This window comes from Lynx rufus, unplaced genomic scaffold (genome assembly GCF_022079265.1).
Source record: "Lynx rufus isolate CCGP_SWC_20201006 ecotype Redwood Valley unplaced genomic scaffold, mLynRuf1.p SCAF_4, whole genome shotgun sequence".
Lineage (NCBI taxonomy): Eukaryota > Metazoa > Chordata > Mammalia > Carnivora > Felidae > Lynx > Lynx rufus.
The window spans coordinates 158,784,500-158,804,985 of NW_025814856.1; the positions used below are offsets into that span (position 1 = coordinate 158,784,500).

A 20,486-nucleotide genomic window follows, 5' to 3' on the forward strand; every position below is an offset into this window, starting at 1 on the left:
TATTCAAAAGTCAAAAGTATGTACAATTGTTAGAGACAGTAGAATACTATAACGATAGACTAATTTCCTTATTAACCCCCAACACTAGCTATTTCAAAACAAAACTGATGAAATCAATGTTTATCCTTTCTTTTCTATCCCTCTGTATTGATGTTTTTGTTTCCCTCCTTCTTTCCTTCCTTCCTTCCTTCCTTCCTTCCTTCCTTCCTTCCTCCCTCCCTCCCTCCCTCCCTTTCTTTCCAATGCATCCTATTCTGTCTTTACACCTCCCTTGTATTCCAGTCGGAGGAGACCATCGGGTGAGTGCCCTCATGCTAAAATGTCAGAAACCTACTCTTTGCTCCTCCCAAAGACATGGGATATTTTAAAGTACCATCTAAAGACAATACTTGCTCCAGAAGCAAGCATTTCTAACAGGACAAATTATGCTGAAAGATATATACTGAGTCAAAGAGTTATGGCAGAATTTTCAAATAGTTTCAGGTAAATGTTATTATTCTATTTAATATATGGAATGATCGGGATGTCCAAGTCCTCCTGTCTATTTCTATGCTATTTTTCCATCTTTAATCTGCAAAAAATTCACAGCAAAGGGCAAATTCTACTTTTTTATGAAAACGTCCTGTGTCTTCCAGTTAACAGAGATCACTTGCTTCTAATGGCTACAGTCTTTATACTACAAAGTGTAGCATTTTGTTACAGCATTGCATCTCTCAAATGGGTTTGTGTCGTCTCCTTAAAAAGAATAAAATTTATTTGAAGGCAAAAACTCCTGCCTTTTATTTCTGTTAGATTTCTAGCACAGTGAAGAAACATACTAAGTGTCTAACAAATATCTGATTGATTGATGGCTCGGAGCAGAAGGAAAAAGGCTTGAAAAAAAGGGGTCGATGTGCTTAGTAAAATCTTTATCAAAGTTTGAGTAGAGGAGGGATATTCTAGTTGAACTGAACTTACTACACACACCTAGAATTCTTTGTGTAGATGGTGTTTGCTTAGCTGTTCACTAGGACAGAGGCATGCACCCACCAATTACAAACACTTGCCAACAGTGCTCGAAATACACTTAAAGATGTATACAGAGTACACATTTTTTGTTGGTACATTAAATGGGGTTTACAATACTACCTCACTGGGTTATTTTGAGAAGTCAGTGAGATAACACGTGTCGCGTGCCAAGAACAGAGCTTCGAACATTCACACAGACCCTTCTCTCTCCATCAGGTCCTTCCAATTTAACTGGAATAGAAGTGTTGCCTCCACTCATTTCTGCTCTTTATTTTATCAAAGCCTCGGCACTTTGTCCCAGTAATATTTGAAGGAAAATAAATGCGATTACTCCTGAGACTAATCTGAAATATTAGCAGGAAAGAAGAAAGAGAAGTTTTTTTATTTAAACATTGTATGTTAAACCTTAAAGCACTGATTTGTCTTAAGAATCATACCTCCATTTGCTTTATAAAAGCTCTAGTTTTCAGTTAACTGTTTGTTGTTGTTGTTGTCCTACTTTGAAATAGTCCTTTTTAGGAACATAAACATGAATTTTGTGAATCAATTTTAGAACAGTTCTAAGAACTCCTTCTGAGGTCTCATATGTAGTCATCATATCCAAAATGCAATTCTTTTTTTGTTGTTGTTGAAATGCTCAGTATTTATTGAGCCTACTACTAAATTACACGAGATTCTCTTTTTATTTTCCAATACAAGCAAATACTTTAAATACAATTCAATTCAGACTCTAAACCACTGGACTTAACTTTTCAAGTTTTGTCATCATTGATCAAGGGTTGATAGGAATACCAACACTGCAATATATATTTCAACTTTCCTGCCTGGATGGGTAACCACCCCAACCTTCTGTCTATAAAAAAGCTGCATGTAGACGCTCTTCCAATAGACAATCCACTCCCCACAGTTTCTCAAGCACTGACATTCTCCCCTAGCTGGCCTCTCCTAGCTAAGCAATCCCCCAGGCACTTCTCCTTTCTGTGATCCCAGAAGCTGAAAGTGAGCAAGACTGGCAGGGGAGTGGAGGGGAAGGAGAGAATTCCTACAAGGATCCTGTTCATTATCCTATCTAAACAGACTCCAGGAAGAGTTTCTGCTCGTGGAGATGCAGCATGGCTGATGTTCAGCATGTTTGGCTGAGTTGGGTGTCTTCCCCCCCACTCACATACACAATGCTCATGGGATGTTGTTAGTGTTCCTGACAGGTGGCGGGGGGATGGGGGGGCGGTGGTGGTGAGAAAAAGACAATTTTGCCAATTATTTATGTATTTCAAACCCCAGAATAACTACCAAACTTTATAAACTGGAAGAAATAATGAGAAAGTTCCAGTAAAAGCAAAAAAGGGAAAGTGATGTAACAATTTTTGAGTATCGGCTATATCCTGATAGTTTTCTGCGTACCATAACTCAACAAGCTTGAGTGGCAGAGTTACCAGAAGAGATTACAGACTCAGTGCAGTCATCAACTTGCTCAAGATCTCTCAACTAGTAATGGGTAGGTGTAGGGTCTATACCCAAGTATGCCATCATTTGAAAGTCTACTTTTCACTACATTACCATGTTTTTCCAGGCTTCCGACTTTAAAGGCCTGTCAAAACTATTTCACTCCTTTGCTCTTTTCATTATTACTTTTTGTTCCCTATCTTCAATGTCCAAGTTAAGCTTTTGCAAGAACCTCACCAAAGCTTATCGTAAATAATAAATACATGTGCACTAAATGAAGGAATTAATAGGTGAATGAATAGCTATCCTTCTTGACTTCATCCACCTATCTTCAACATTACCCATTCTATTTACATGTCCCCATTCATTTACTTGTCCTTTGCTAGTGACTCAATATAGGGAGGGTGCTAATTAGAAGGTATGGGTCACAAATTTGTGTTTTCAAAACCCACTATTGGGTGTTCCAGAAGTGCACAAGGAACAGTTAAAGCAAAATCAATGACTGACCTAAGATTAAGAAGATTAAAGTGTTTTTAAAACAGATGGGACTACTTTTAGTCAGGAACCAATAGGACAATTTTGTTTCTCCCCTAGTTCCTATATTAATTGGAAAGAGTCAGGTTAATATTCAAATGGTACAAGTTCCAAGACTCAGTTCAGACATCATCTCCTCCACCATCCTTCTCCAGGGTTCTCCCTGAACCTGTAACCTGGCTACTCGCACATCCTCAAGGCTCCACAGCACACGGTTTTATGGTTAACTCTCTTGCTGGAAAGCAAACACTTCAAGGAGAAAAGCCATGTCTCATTCATATATATATCTCCAAAATTTTGTACAGTGTTAGACACATAGTAGGAATACAACAAATATTTGTCAGAAAGGGAGCACTAAGCTTAGCCTTTTCCATATAACTACTCTCAACCTCTAATTTATGTGCTACTACCACCTCACCAGGCCATTTCTCTGTTCTTCCTTACACAACAGCTAGAAAGGGTTGTTGAAATTGACCATTTCCAATTCCTTGCCTCCAGTTCTCCTGCATTCATTCCAGCTAAACTTTTGCTTACACCTCTTTCCCAAATTGGCTTTCATCAAGGTAGCCAACGACCACTAAATTGCTAAATTATTAGTCCTCACCTTCCGGAAGAACTCGCAATGGGTCGTCATCACTCTCTCTTCCTTTATATACCAACTTTACTTTGCTTGCAGAACACCACACTCTTGGTTTTCCCCCTGACCCACAATTTTCTTTGCTGTCTCCTCTTCTCTCCAGATCCTAAAGTTGGACTGTCCCAGGGCTCAGTCCCTTAGTCTCAGCTACATCCTTCTCTCCAATCTATTTACAGTTTGCCCTTTGTGAGCTCAACTGTCTAGATCTTGGCGAATCCCAAATTTGTATCTCTAGCTGAGAGTTCTCTAACTGTGGGCCCGAACATCCAGCTGCCTATTTGACACACCCTGGTCTTTTACCTCAAACCCACCATATATCGATTGGAGTTGATATTTACTCCATCTTTCCAACTGTTTGGGCAAAAAGTTTCTCTTCTTTTCTTATACACATAAGGAAATCCTATTTGCTCTATATTCTAAGTATATCCCAATTCCTATCACTTCTCATGATTTCCTTCACTACCTCTCTATACAAATCCCCATAACAAGATCTCCCATTGTCCCAAAAGAGTCTATTCTCAACTCAGCAGCTAAAGTGATCCATTGACAAAGTAAGTCAGACCTACCTACCTGCACACTGACCCCTCAAGAGAAACACTCTGAAAGTTTTCCATTTCCATCTTCTAGCCCCTAAGACATGTGGCTAGACTTAAGGTGCTGTCCATGGAGTGGTTCTAAGAGAAATGCTGTTATCAACGAATCCTTGTTCTGAGCTAGCCTCAGGGAGCCTGTTATATGCATAGCGCTGTGGTTAAGGGTACAGGTGCTGACGTAAGACTTCACAGATTTGAATCCCTTTTCACCATGTTTGTGTTTCATTTTCCTTATCTATAAAACCAGAACAAAAGGATTGCCGAGGATTAAATGACTTGATATGTGAGGTACTTAGAATAGTGCCTGACAGAGAGTCAATGCTCTATAAACATTCACTATTATTAAAAGGATTAAAATGGGCAACCAAACAATGCATTACTTTCAATTTCTGACAGTCAATTTACTTGCCTCTCATTTTTCGCGTCAAGAATGTTAGGACATTTTGTCTTCTGAGAGTAACCCAGAAAGTACCCCATTATGTAACACATCATCTGTGTTGGCAAAATGTAGGAATAAATACACCTTTCAAGTTAGATCACAATCTTACTCGTTACAGCAGTCTGATGTTGGTACCTCTTACATGTGAGGTAAGGGTCTTCAATAGGAGAAAGGTAAAAGCACTGCTGTTTGCAAAGAAGACTGGGTAGTTTTTGAGGTCTTGAGGTAAAATTACGGTGAGATTTCTGAGAGAAGTATCCTGGCCTTAATGCAGCTTAACTTTATGGTTCTGTGCTACAAAGGAGACGGTTGTCATGAAGGCACAACGAAGTGTACGGGGGGGATGCAGTGGGTGTGTGGTCAGTAGCAACTGGTGTAATGGTGGCAGTCTTCGTGTTTGTAGCAAATCAAGCGTGTTGCACGATCACCCTCACAACGGAAGTGCCCAGTCCTTCACCCTCTCCTGTCTGTCCAAGTCTGTGTTTGTGTGTGTCTACCACCCTTTTCTCATGGTTCTCTGTGGCAGTCAGTCTCCAAAACAGCACCCAATGAACACCGCCTCTTGGCATTTACATCCTTGTACAGCGATTGCCCACAATGAACAGGACTAAGCTGTACCAACTGGGTACTGTACAAGTGCCGGCGTGTCACCTCTCAGCTAGATTGTAACAAATATGACTGCTGCCTCTTGCTGGTTTGTTCTTGCAGATTACTTGCTCTTGGGGACGTCAATCACCCTGTCATGAGGACATTCAGTCAGCCCCGTAGGGGCCCACACGGAGAGGGATGAAGCCATCTACCTCCCCAACCAGCCAGCACCAGCTTCCCAGGTATAGGAATGGGCTGCCTTGGAATCCTATGACTGATATCCAAGACAACTGAGCTTCATGAGACCCCCAAGTTTAAAGCACCCAGAAAAGTCCAAATACTAAACCTGCAGAGAAACTGAGAAATAATAAAGGTTCGCTGTTGTTTTCAGCTACCAAGATTTGGGGCCATTTGTTACACAGCAAAGGATAACCAACACACTCTCAATCTCTTGCTGTCCCCATCCAGGTGCGTGTGTCTGCTTTGCTTTATCTTCAGATCCCCAGGGCCCTTTCCCTTCTTATTTCCTGTGCCCCCTCTACTTCTTTTAATGTCCATAAAACAGAACAGGCATATATGTGTATTTTTTTACTTTTGTTCAGCAGGGTATATGGTTAAAAAGTGGCAGTATGAGACGCTGTTTCTAAAGGAAAACTACCAGCTTTCCTTGTCCCCTTCTCTGTGGGTTATTGGGACTGATTTTTTCCTCATCTTTATTCCTCCCTAAGCTACCGACTGGGGGAAAGGGAAGGGTAAAGTTAGAAGCACAAAACGTTCCCCAACAGTCATTAAATTTCATCTTAATGAAATTAAGATAACAATCATTAAAACAGAACATTTATGCTTAACAGCATTACATATATTCAAAGTCACTGTACTGTATGTGACTATTTAAAAAGGGTTCATCAAAGCAAAAATGAGCCCTATTTCCTAATGAACTTGGCATCATAAGGGAAAAAAGCATTAAACATTGTATATTAACTATCTCACTTCCTATCCCAAAGTCATTTACTTAGTATCATTTAGGTAAATGATAAAATGTGACCAAATAGTTATTTTAAATTTGATTTGGATACTATCAAGTTCCCAAAATTGGATCCTCCAATGCCAGATATACTTCAGGAGCAATACGCAAGAGGCTGCTTCCTGTGTTCTCTATCTTACACTTTCTACTCTTCTCATTTTTTTATACAATAAAAAAATTTGTTTTAGTTTTGTTGGTACCAATTTATGGTATCCTAGAAACTCCACAATGATGGAAAAGAACAGGTACTCACAACAAAGCAGAATTACCAACATATTTATGGCCTTATCATTTGACAGGGAAGGTCAAAGCTTCTCCGAGTTTATTCATGACCCTGCACCAGCTTTCAATTCTTTGAAAATTGCTCCTTGATACCCGGCTTCCATGAAATCACAGAGAGTGGCAGCTACTCTCTTAAGGCATAAATCAGATTCTAAATAACTGATAGCACTTTTTTCCTGTAGACCTGGACAAGAAAAGCACTGCATTTTCATTGTTGAGTGCAAGCACTTCGAAAACCCGGTGCACAAAGAATGTTTTCAGGGTTTAATTTCTGAAGTTATCTGTAAGAAAAGAATCTTTGGGTGGATACAAAATAAAGGTCCTGCTCTTGAATGTCACTGGCATTTTAATATCTCTTCTTTCATTCTCCATATCCAAGTTAAATACTGTCACAGACTTCGTGATTGTTTATCATGATTAATGCTGTCATGACTCTGTTGTTCCAAACTTCAAAAGTGAAAGATGTGTATGATTTGGGCACAACTATAACACAAGCCAAGGACACAGTGGCAAGTGAAATAGCTATGTGTATATGCAACTAGCTACTTAGAAAAAAAATAAGTAAAACTAAAGAGATTTTTCTTAAAGTCAGGACGAAATATTAATTTTTTTTTCCTGTATGATGTCAGTAATTCTTTATTGCAGGGAACATTAAGAAGTATGTTCTGGGAAGTCTTTATTCTAACCATCAGTAACAGTTTTTAAACATTTGGCATTTAACAGCTCAGTCGTGGTAGTTGGGCATTTTCTCTGAGATATATATATTGATGCACCAGGTAAAGGGCTGAAAACCATCTCATGTGCAAAATAGTTGAAAACTCAGGATCTTTAATGGGTACACGTGGTTTCCAATGAACAAGCTATCTTTACTCATCTATGAAAATAATTAAATGTTGCTTTTTCATTTAGCTGTTTATCTTAATAAAACATTACTATTGTTCTACTAACGGCCATTCGGATGACTGTTCTATAAGAGAACGCTGGCATTCAGTCTCAGTCGCTGTATTTTAGCTTATATTTATCACTGTGTCTGCAGTAACAGTGCCAAGAGAGGCAGCCACAGTGGGGGCAGAATCGGTGTAGACTTAGGTCTGGTTATCTGGACCAGATGCTATTCTGCCGCTTACGGGCAGTGTGACTTTGGACAACTGAATTCATCTCTTTCCGTCTCAATTCCCTCACTTGCAAAACTGAGGAGATACTATCTAACATCACAAAGTTGTTGCAGTGGCTAAATCAATAGCAGACACGAAGCACTTAGAATAGTTTTCAATAAATCTCAGCTATTTCAAAGTCATTGTTTTGTCATGACAAACACAAAAAATAAAGGAGGTGGCCTTAATGTGTGAACAATGCACTTGTATGAGGAGACGAGCTCTGTTGCCCGTCTGTAATTATTTAATTTCATTAGATAAACCAATAGAGAAAACAAGAGGCAGAAGGCACATTATAATTTCCATGTGGTGCTTTTTATAAGAAATACCTTCATATAATTTCACCTCTGCCTACACCACTCCTTTTCAACCTCAATGTCCATTCTAAGGGCCAGTCTACACAGCAGTGTGGGACATCACCTTCTCAGTGTCTCAAGGCTGCTGTGAAAACACAGACCAGGAAAGTGCACACAGAGGCTATCACATGAAAGAAAAACGAGTATGACCAAATCAGTATTTGTCTTAAAAATGCTGTAATTTCACTGCTTTGTTCTACATCCTAGCCCCTCCATAAATTCCACAATTCAGAGTGCTGCTTGCTTTGGACATACTATCTAAGTCAAAATCGGAAGCCTATCTTCCGAATCCAAGTTGGACATCACAGCTGGTTTAAAAGTTATTGGAAAAATGTAATTTTGTGGTAATTTCCAATCCTCAATGAATCTTTAAAAGTCTTAGTCACTTAAGAAATGGACTGTTCAATTTTTGGCAACATTGGCCATTGAAGTAACAGGAGCTCGGCTGCCATGTGTATGCTGTAGAGATAAATTAGGACTCATTCTGTAGGAACCCTCTCACCCAACTTTCTCTCTTTTCCTTAAGAGAGAACTTAACAAGAGACAGCATAAAAGGAGTTTTGGGGACGCTTGGGTGGTTCGGTTGGTTAAGCATCTGACTCTTGATTTCGGCTCAGGTCACGATCTCATGAGTTGGTGGGATCGAGCCGCGTGTTGGGCAATGCGCTGACAGCGTGGAGCCTGCTTGAGATTCTCTCCCTCTCCCTCTCTCTTTTTCTGCCCTTGCCTTCTTCTCTCTCTCTGTCCCCTCCCCACCTTTCAAAATACATAAACATTTAAAAAAAAGTTTCTGAAACCAGGCAGTTTTCTTCCCATTAAAATTGCTTCTCTTTATGTCCTTCTCCTGAGAGCTGAAGGTTGATGTCTCAGTAGTGCTGAGTATTAACAAACAACCTCATTCTATTCTTTAAGTAACCCAGGCAAAAATGCACTCTGAAAGGATAGATACCACTTCCTCAAATGAGGAAGGTTGGTATCGAAATGTTAGAATACTGTACTTTTGCAAGTGCAAGAACGATATATAGGATACATATGCTTTTAAACCAAAGTAGCCCATTTTAACCTTCCACTTCTCAGATACTAATGAATAAACAATATTTCCAGTCCTTTCTCTCCCAACCCAAACTTATAGACTAAAATAAAATCAATTAAAAAAATCAGAGTAACTCTGCTCTGTGAGAAGTCAGCATGGTGTGGCAGATGGAGAAAGCGCTGGGCAGAGCAGAAAGGGCACAAAATTAAGGCCAATATCATGTTTTATGACCTCACAGAAATCTCGTTCTCCAGGCCCGTTTGAATGTAATAAAGTGCCCTTCCCTTGCTCATCGTGATTAAACTTGTTAATGCAAATGCAACGTGCCCAAGTGCCCAATATGTTCTTCTGGTATTTCTGACCGAATGGGAAGCTTTGAGATTAATCTGGTTTTAGAAATGCTAACAACATTACAAAGTGAGGAGTGATGGGGCGGCGACATGCAAGAACCAGGGCAGAAGGGAAGAGAAAGCTCCCGCACGTGGGGGCGCTGGATCCGGGGGCGCCCGGAGTTGCTGCTGGGATGGAGCGGTGTCCAGATTTACCACTGCAGACCTTAAGTCCAGGGTGTGACAAGTCTTCTAAGCACTTAAAACTTAAATGAATATGGAGTGGATAATGAGATTTTTTTTTCTCTCTAAAACCTAAGTCTGATGAATGACGCCTAGAAGTATCATTAGTCATTTTTATGAGTGCTCAGCTCAGCAATATAAGGGTTTTTTTTTTTTTCATACCTAAAAGAAAGATTTTCTTTGTTTTGGCTTCTCAAGGATGGTGACACATCCCCTTTTGAAAGAAATGTCATCCCTATAAAAATAGCTAAGATAATATAGTTTCCTCCTAAATAATAAAAAGTACACTGTGAATGTATTTTAAGGTATAAGACCATGGATTTATGTTAATAACTGTATCCCCTAATTAGGCTCTTAGATATTATTTGCAACAACCAAAATGATTAGTTTTTCTTAAAATACATGTATATGTGATAATGAATTGGTTATAGTTTATAAAAAGATAAATGACAGATATACAACTGTGTATACTAGAAATCACTTTTATTTGATGAAAATAAAAAATAAATCAATCCTGTTACACAATTGTCTGAAGGAATCTAGAATTAATAATCATTATGACTGGGGCACCTGAGTGGCTCAGTCAGTTAAGCATCTGACTTCGGCTCAGGTCACGATCTCACAGCTCATGGGTTCGAGCCCCACATTGGGCTCTGGGCTGACACAGTTCGGAACCTGGAGCCTGCTTTGGATTCTGTGTCTCTCTCACTCTTTGCCCCTCCCCTATTCATACTCTGTCTCTCTCTCCTTCAAAAATGAATGAACATTAAAAAAAAAAAAAAGCATGGATGTGCAAGTGTTGTTACAAAAAATAATCATTATGAGTGAGCCTTAAAAAAAGAGATAAGAAAAAGTACATTATATTATTGTTTGACTCAAATATTTTTTCTATTATTTGCAAGCTCAGAAGTTGCCACAGATAAACTTCTCACAAGAACTATAAAGGGTCTTGTTTCCATTTTAAAAAGGCATTTAATAATTAAGGTTTTGCTTTTAAAAATAATAATCCTGGGGCACCTGGGTGGCGCAGTCGGCTAAGCGTCCGACTTCAGCCAGGTCACGATCTCACGGTCCGTGGGTTTGAGCCCCGCGTCGGGCTCTGGGCTGATGGCTCAGAGCCTGGAACCTGTTTCCGATTCTGTGTCTCCCTCTCTCTCTGCCCCTCCCCCGTTCATGCTCTGTCTCTCTCTGTCCCAAAAATAAATAAAAAACGTTGAAAAAAAAATAATAATCCTGAGGTAAAAACTGTTTCCGTGTTTAAAAAGATGCACATTTGCAGATGGACATTTTTTTTTTCTCATGGAAGATGGTCTTGAAACTATAATAGTCAGTACCTGATAACTAAATCCCATGAACATATTATAGGTTTGCTTAAAAACTATTTTCATATTCAATTTGAAGATGAGAGTCACCTTGAGTTATTTCTTACGACTTCAATGTGAAATGGAGGAAAAATCATTTATACGGTGAATAGTAAATGTTCTATGAAATACACCCAGAGAGCCCTTGAATCATGCCAGGAGAGTTAGAGGGGCAGAGGGTGAGTAGGGCTGGAACTGTACAACAACTCTACACAGATGAAATATTTGGGATTAGAAAAAAATAAAATTATGGTCAAAATTCCATATGTAGCAAAAATTACTATTAGGATACAAATAAAAGTACCTTCAAATTCAATTTCTTAACCAAAGATTTTATCCATAACTTTAAACAACACAGCTCCAAGTCTTAAAAAAATAAATAAAGGAAGGAAAAATCTTCAAGGAATAACGAAAACAATATAAAATATTAAGACTAACAAAATCTCATGTTCACTCCAGACTCAGATATTCAACTGCCACTCAAGATCCCTAGGTGAAGGTTCAATGGCCATCTCTGACTTAACACAGCTGAATCAACCCTAGTTCCTACCCACAGCCCATCCTCTTCCCCTCCCCACTTTCAGCGTGTCAGTAAATGGTACCACCATCCACCAAGCCCAAGACTAAACTGATTATTCTACTCAACAAAGGGTATCATGAACAAAGCTAATAGATGATGTGATGGGAAAAGACATTTTGCAATGTTCAGAGTTGACAGCGGATTCATCTTTAAAATATATAAGAAACATAGCAATAAAAATTTGACACTATCCCCAACAGAAAAAATGAGTTAACACTAACAAGAGGGATTAAGGAGCGAGCATGCTTGTCGTGATGAGCAATGAGTGGTGAATCAGTATACTATACACCTGAAACTAATATAACACTTTATGGTAACTGTACTGGAATTAAATGAAAACAAAATAAATATATATACATATATATAAATACTTCTAATGTAAAAAAAAATAACAAGCATATGAAAAGATGCTAAGACTCATTAGTAATGACAGAAATACAAATGAACATACCAAGATATCACCTGATTCTTATATACTTTATATCCAGAAGTTTGGATAATGTGAAGTGTTGGTGGGGGTATGGGGATAATTTTTAAAACACAATAAAAATTAAGAAAAAAACCCTCACATACTGCTGGTTTGGTAAAAGCATTCTATAGGGCAATCTGGAACCGGTTAAATAAAATAAACACATACCCTATGATCTAGCAATCCTTTTCTAGCTATTTATGTGTCAAAGAAAAGCTCACTCAAGTCCATAAAGGTATATATGACCGGGGTTCCTTACATTGTTTGCAGGGGTGGAGCTGGGTGGGATCGCAGGGGGTGATTCAAGGTTTGGAAGCAATTTGGTGCCCGGTATTCAGAGTGGATGGGCAAATATACTAGATGTCCAACATACAATGCTATGAAAAACCTAAAAAGGACAGATGTATATACAGCAGCACAGAAAGATCTTGCTGAGTAAAAAGGTAATCAGAAAAGACATGGAGAAAATGCACACTGCTAAGCAAAACAAGCCAGTGTGAAAAACTACACACTATAATGATTTCCATTATATGACGTTTGAGAAAAGGCAAAACTTTAGCAAGAGTAAAAAATGAGCGGTTCCCAAGGGTGTGAGGAAAGGTGGGGGTCAGTGATTAGCGGAAACCCAGGGGACTAATAGCAGGATGAACCTATACTGCATGACACTGTCACGGTGGACGTGTGACAGTATGAGTCTGTCATAACCTACAGAACGATACCAAGAAGACAAAGAATGAACTTTATTGTATGCAAATTTAAAGAACCACTTAGGAGGTTCAGGGGATCTTGGGGAAAACTGCAGGGTGTGATAGGAGAACCTCACTGTACTACAAATATAAGGAACAATCTCAATGAAGGGAGAAGGAAAAAAAGGTGCTGACCTAACTAGCTTTGGAAATGAATGGTCTCTAAGAGTACAGGCAAAGGAACTACGTGAGCACTGTACTCTGGTTGATAAAAGTTTCCTATAGGTGTGCAAGTTAACAGTTCGAATAGTGCTATCCATGTACACTGAAGTTAAAGAATTAAATAAATGGTAGAGGGTGAGATCCAGGTTCCTCAGTGATGGAGTGGGGGATTACAGGCAAGCAAGGGGAATAAGTTAGAATGATCCCTGCAGTAATGGATTCGGGTTGGAAACATCAGCAAAAACTCATGTTTAATTTAATACAGATGCATATATAAATATGTATAAATGCAGGTATATACATAGGTTCATATACACACCTATATTTCCTGGCTGAGAGGATGTAGAGAAATGACACCCCAGTAGTAATAAGCACACCTAGCATCCAGAATTTGGTTTCTAATACCATTCCCTAACAAGAGGAAACAGAACTCTAAAGAGAAATGGATGATTCTAGAACTAGGGCAGGAAATATACAGGATGAGCCTATAGCATCTTGTAGTATGAAGAAAATCTACACATGCATGCATGTATGGGACAGATGGACACACACACAATTTTGGGGGCTAATTCAAAGGGGCACAGGACCCAAGTGAAAGAGTTCCCAACAGCCAAAACTGAAACAACTTGAAAAACCAAATAAATGAAATACTATTAGAATACCAATCAATATACAGAAAAAATATTCATTAGTCTGAGAAAAATAATTTACTGAATACATTTTTAAATGGGGGAAAAAGAGAGAAATTCCATACACAAAAATTCCAAATAAATTATGTTAACTACCCTAATGGAGTGGCAGTATAACTGTCCCCACCCCTTAAGTGCAAGCTGCACATATTGATTTCCTTCTAGAGTAAATATGGAAGGGGTATGGGTGGGAAAGGCAGGGCAACTTTAAAGTGGAAAAAGCTGACACACACTGCTCTTAGCTAGGTGATCAAGGTTAGCAAAAATAGCGGTAAGTCATACTGCTTGTATGTACCTTTGGGCTAATGTGATAAAAATAGTACTTTAACTCTTCCTCTCTAAAACATATGGACCCAGTCTAATCATGAGAAAAACATCAGATGCATTCTATAGACAGCATCCTACATTATGTCTGACCAGGACTCCTCAAAACTGCCAAGGTCAACAAAAACAAGGAATGTCTGATAAAAACGTCACAATCAAGAGAAACTTAAGGAGACATAACATCTAAAATGTTACATGGGATCCTCAGTGGGATTCTGGAATAGGAAAAAGGACATCAAGTTAAAAAGTAAGGACCTATGAACAAACTATGGACTTTCATTAACAGTAAGTCAGTATTAAGTATAATAAATGCACCATACAATAGATTAGTAATAATAAGGAGAACTATGTGTGTGGGATAAGGAGACATATATGCAAATTCTTTCTCTTATTCACTTAATCAATCTAATCTGTAAGTCTAACACTATTTTTAAAAGTCAGTCTGTTACGGGGTGCCTGGGTGGCTCAGTCGGTTGAGCATCCGACTTCGGCTCAGGTCATGATGTCGCAATTTGTGTGTTCGAGCCCCAGGTCGGGCTCTGTGCTGACAGCTCGGAGCCTGGAGCCTGCTTTGGATTCTGTGTCTCCCTCTCTCTCTGCCCCTCCCCCACTTGTGCTCTGTCTCTATCAAAATAAATAAAATATAAAAAATTTTTTTAAAATTAAGTCTGTTACTAAAAATATATAATTATCTACAAAGGTAATAAGGTAAAAAAAAAAAGTCATTTACGTAAAGTACATATATACACAACCCAAAATCAGAAAAGAAGAAGAAAAACAGAGAAGAGCATATGCAACTGACATTATAGACAAAGGGGAAATACCACTAATACATAGAGAGAGGTTCTAACAGTAACAGAAAAAAATTAGGCCAATAACTTTAGAGAAAAATGGACAGTCCAGAGAAAAAGAATTTAAAAATATAAGAATATGCTCAATCTCACTGATGACAAGAAAAATGTAAACCAAAACTATTTTGGGATTTTTTTTTAATGTTTATTTATTTGTGAGAGAGAGAGAGAAAGAGAGAGAGAGAGAGAGAAAGAACATGAGCGGGGAAGGGGCAGAGAGAGAGAGAAACAGAATCCGAAGCAGGCTCCAGGCTCTGAGAGATCAGCACAGAGCCTGACGCGGGGCTCGAACCCATGAACCGGGAGAACCCATGACCTGAGCCCGAGTGGGACGCTTAACCGACTGAGCCACTGGGATGCCCCTTTATAGATAGGTAAGGCTGAGAAGAAACAGGCACTCTTACCACCGCAGTGCACAACCCTATCATGGAGCACTTGAAACATGTCAGACGCTTAGAGCCAGTGATCATAATTCTAGGGCTCTAACCGAAGATACACTGGCAAAAATACAAAACGGCACGTAAAAAACAACAACAATTATTCGCTGTACTGCATCGCATCACTGTAGTCCTGGCTTACAGACAAAATGAAACATCAATGGAGTACATCAGAGAGACCAGAAACAGATCCACATGTACACAGATAGCTGATTTTTGACAAAGCTACAAAGGCAATACAGTGGGGACAGAATAGTCTTTACGACAAATGGTGCTGGAAAACTAGATACCTAAATACAAACAAAGGAATGTCAATCCATACCTCACATGGTCTACAAAAAATAACTCAAAATGGATCACAGTTCTAATGTAAAACCTGAAACTACAGAACTTCTAAGAGAAAACATAAAAGGAAACTCCTGTAACCTTGGGCTGGATAAGATTTCTTAGACAAAACACCAAAAGCAGGATCCATAACCTAAAGGATGGATAAAGTGGACTTCATCAAAATTTTAAAACTCTGCTCATCAAAAGAGTATTTCCCTGTTGTCCTGAGTCTGAAAGCAAGTATAAGTAGGACCTCACGTTACCCTAGCTTGTCAAGTCAATCAATTTAGCAGCTACAAGCATTCCCTTTAATGCCCAGATTATGGTCTCTAACTATTCTTTCTTAATAAAAGGGCCCCTCGGAGAAATTCCAGGACTCAGCCGGGAAATGTACAAGATGAGCCAGGAACATACTATAGAGACAGAAAAGCAAGACAGTTATCAGACTGGTGGGTTTGTGTCAAAAGGATTCATTCGGGCGCCAAACTGAGTATGTTCCCGCTGGCCAAAGGTAGGACACTTTGAGTAGCAATAAGGATAAGAACTAGAATGGACCGATTGTACATATCACGTATGCTAAAATCCACCAGCTCAAAGAAGACTAGCTGATCAGCGTTGAAGACGCTGGGGAATCAGCAGGGTGGCCGCGGGAGACGCCTTGACGGTGTGTCCCCAGCGCAGCGGGCAGGGGGATGGGGCAAGCCAGGACCGCTAACACCGCCAGGGACTGCGGTGCGGCACCTCCCACAGGGGGAAGTCCACATCAAACCTAGAAGGACAGATCACTGAACAACCCCGAGCATCAGCTGTACCCAAGGCGATTTCAGCAGCGTAAGGTCCCGTGGTGGATTTTCAGCCGGAACCGAGCCAGGCATTTTTAGCTGAGACGCCAAGAGGCAGTTAAAGCAGGCATGGGACATCCAGGGGAGCGGATTTCCGAGGGAACCCCCGGGCTCCATATGCTCTTTGCAGCTTCCTCCCCAAGCTCGCATTGTTTGCAGGAGAACCTGCATCAAACCTTGATCTGCAGCCCTTCCTCAGGTCTTCAAGACCCTCGAACCTTACCGCGGACCTTGCATTTGGTGGAACAGCAGCCACGACTGTGGGAAAAGAGCCACAAGATGCCGTGGCACACGGACGACAGAATGAGACGGGTCCTGTAAGATGGCCAAATTTTCACTGGCAACCTTAAGGCTTTTGACAAGCATATCTTTGTGACGCAGATGAATCCGGGAAGATCTGAGCTAAGGGTTGCCAAGCAGCCACAGTGTGAAGAAAGGGAGTTTGGGGTCTGGTGTGGCTACATGGGAAAAACTTGGTTTCCACGACTCCCTGGAGACACGGGCATCGTGGCATCCCACTTGCTGGAGCTGCAGGAGGCCCTGGGGTCGGCAGGGCAGCTGGCAGAGGAGTGTGACTGGTGTTCCAATCCCCCAGACTCCTACTGGATGAGCAGACACTGTCTGAGGGGCCGGGGGCCATCCCAACAAGTAATGAGTGACTTCCCCCCACCCACTCCTGCGGGCCGAGCAACACCACCTCCAGGCATTATGGCTCCTTCACCTGGTATAAGACCTCCCGTGGGCCCACCAGCTGGGCTTCCCCCTGCTTGAGGGACACCAACAGGCATGCCCCCTCCAGGAACGAGACCCCCTGTGCCAGGAATTAGTGGTTCAACATCCTCCCGGAATGCAGCCACCAAGACTCTAGGATACTATCAATCCTTCTTAAATCGCTTTTTTTCTCTGCACTGTATCTTGTGAAACTGTGTAGAGTGTTTGTGAGCCTTTGTTCCCTCAAATTGCATTAATATTAGCCAATAAATGCATATAACAATAAAAAAAAGAATGCTAGGGAATCAATTCCTTATTTTGAAACATAGTAGATAAGAGAAAAAAGAATTAAGTGCATATCCTGCTTTCCTTTACAGACTATTCCGCAGGATAACTTAGTAGCTGGTCTGAGGGAAGCTTCTCTTTATAGAGGTATTTCAGGCAATAATGAAGTAATAATGGCAGAATAGTTTAGGATGACCATTGAGCAGCCACTAATAAGGTCATGGAGGCGCATGATGACGACATCACAATAAAGACCAAGCCAATGTTGTCATGTAATGTCCCCTTTTTCAGAAGTCTCCCCTCAGGTTTTGCGTTGTTTCTGATGATAGCTCTAGAACTAACTAAAAATAACAAAAATTCAAAGGGAAATAGAAAGCATTTAATGACACCAAGCCACGCAATGAGCCCAGAATGTGAAAATTCCATAGAACAAATGACAAAGTGTCTTCAGCGAAAATATTGAGGAGGGGAAGAAAAAGAGGAAGGAGAAGAAAAAACAAAATGGAGACAGAGACAGACAAGGGGACCTACTTTTTAAAAGAATGACAAAAAAAAAATCCATTGCAACGTACAGACCTTGTTTGGATCTTGGATCACACGGCAAGTGGTGAAGACCTCTTACAACAATGGAGGAAATGGAAACACCTTATCACATTAAGTAATTATTTTTAACTTCTATGGGGTGTGAAAATGGGATTGTAATTATGGTTTTTAGGAGTCCTTTTCTTTTACAGATGTGTACAAAAATATTTTTAGTGGCCATGAGAACAATACACAATTTGCAAAGGATATACAAACAAAAAGATAAATTATGTATTAGGAATAGTTCCTTATGTGATGGAAAGGGAATCCTAGAGGGGAACTGGATTTGAATCAACAAACCCTAACCAAATGGTGAAACAAAGTGACCGAGGATGACAATGTGCCAATAATGTGTGATTAATTCAGCCCTTTCCACTTGAAGCCCAAAAGGAAAGAAACCAAACAAAACAAAACAAAACAAAACCAGCTTTCATATACATGGCCTTGAACACTGTAACTTTCATGAAATGCATGTGCATTATCATTCCAGTTGCACATGGAGAAACTGAGACTCACTCAGCATTCCCAGGAGCCGCGGCCAGTAAACACCACAGTTAGGACTTAAGCCTCCCACACAGAGCCACAAGCCCTACAACACCTATGTACGCGTTGAGTAATTTGAAAATTTCAGACCTAACAAAGCACAGGATAATAGACACCACGTTGCTTCTGCATACGTTTGCTCATTAAATATCTATCCTATAATTAACTGTGATATACGGTCTCTTTCTAGTTCCCTTTGTAATGATTCTGAATGTTTCCTTTGAGTACAACTCCTGTCCCAAAGAGCCTTGTTGTAATAAACTTCTATTTTAGACATAAATGCATTTTTTCATGTAAAAGGCATTGTAGATAAAAGGAAGAGAGGACAAGATTTGTAGCATTAATTTTTTTTAATGTTGCACATCAACATTTTTATGCTAAGTAGTAAGTTAGAATTTGGTTCATAAAATTGTTTTAAATGAAGTGTGTGTTAAAGATAAGGCGGATTTAAAGAATTATGCACTATTTGGTTTTAGAAATGAAATTCTTTACAGCAGCCTACTGGATGGTATGCAGGATTCAGTGTTGCTGCTAATAATGTTGGTGCCATATTTAACACTATTTAAAGATCTGTTATGAACGTGGCTGCAATGAATTGGTGTTTACAAGGGCAGGAATACTTGCATCTAAGAGGTAAGTGCCATGAACAGAACATAAGGTCTGCCTATGGAGTTGCATCTATGGCCTATCCGTCTAGGTTTCTATCACTGAAAACAGCCTCAAATTGTTTTTCTCACGGACAGCAGAGTAGCAATTAACAAGAGTACAGAGCAGGCCACGTGCAAGCCAAGTGCCTGGGTGCATCTCATCCCTGCATGATACTAGCTGTACGTAAGACCGGTCTATGGCATGATATGTTCTGCTTCTCTAGGCTTCCATGATGTTCTGTAGATATATCTGGAACTTTATTTTATTGTGAAATCATCATCTATTTAGGGATGATACTGAGTAGCTCTTTGACAGTAACTTATTCCTCCTCAGTCTAGCAATTTGTTAATACCAGATACAAATAAGTCTTTAATAATATGCTGGTCAAATGAATATATGAAAAAAATTCATCCAAGTCCTTTTATTTCTCGTAAGGCTTACTCTGCTCTGGGAAATATTTTATGGTGTGAAATATGCTCAGAAAAAAATATTAAGCTCTATTCATAGCTTTTCAATTACTATTATCAAAATTCCAAAGAGTGCCCACTTCTTAATAGCCTAGCTTCACCCAGGAGAAAATAAATCCTTCCCCTGAGCGGCATTTTTGTACATTAACCTTCCCTGATAAAATAAGACCAATGTTCCATACTCTGTGCCTTTTACCTTGAGGGCTTCTGGTTAGGAGTGAAATTGGCTTCCTATCATCAGACAATTGGAAAGGCCAACGTGTATGTAATTAATCAATTTTGAGGCTCCTCTATCAACAGGACTTTTTCCAAAAAGAAAAGACTCTGATTCATTATCATTACTACCTCAGCTATGATAGAATATTCTTCTTCTTCTCTGATAAGAAAACTGATTGTGTCCATTCATTTTTATTTAAAAACACATACACTCTACAAAAGTCGGCAGTGAAGCCTATTACTCTGTTATAAAGAGTGATGTGGTATTTATAGGTTATATTTAATGAGTTTATCTATAAATTGTTTCTTCTACACCGAATGGCATCGTGTCAAGGTCACGAGTCATGTAACTGGAAACGGTCATGGAGTGAAGAAAACTCAAGGGTCAATCTGACACAGATTTGGAATGTGGCTTTTCTGTTAAGGAGTGGAATATAACCCTTGGAAGTCAGTTCATCTTTTTAAGACCCAGTTTTTCATCTTGAAAATTGGGTCATATTGTCTCCACCTCATAAGGTGTTTTGAGAAGAAAATAGGTCTCAAGTGGGAATCACCTGAGGAACACTCCCTAAATATACATAAT

The 20,486-nt window shown here is 39.7% G+C and overlaps 1 protein-coding gene and 1 pseudogene across 5 annotated transcripts in view; one reads left to right on the top strand and one right to left on the bottom strand.

The window, feature by feature from the left end:
- The window catches only part of TPK1 (thiamin pyrophosphokinase 1), a 352,335-nt gene that overhangs the window by 101,487 nt on the left and 230,362 nt on the right, over positions 1 to 20,486 (bottom strand). The window lies entirely within an intron of this gene.
- On the top strand, positions 16,521 to 17,425 carry LOC124525065 (small nuclear ribonucleoprotein-associated protein N-like; annotated as a pseudogene).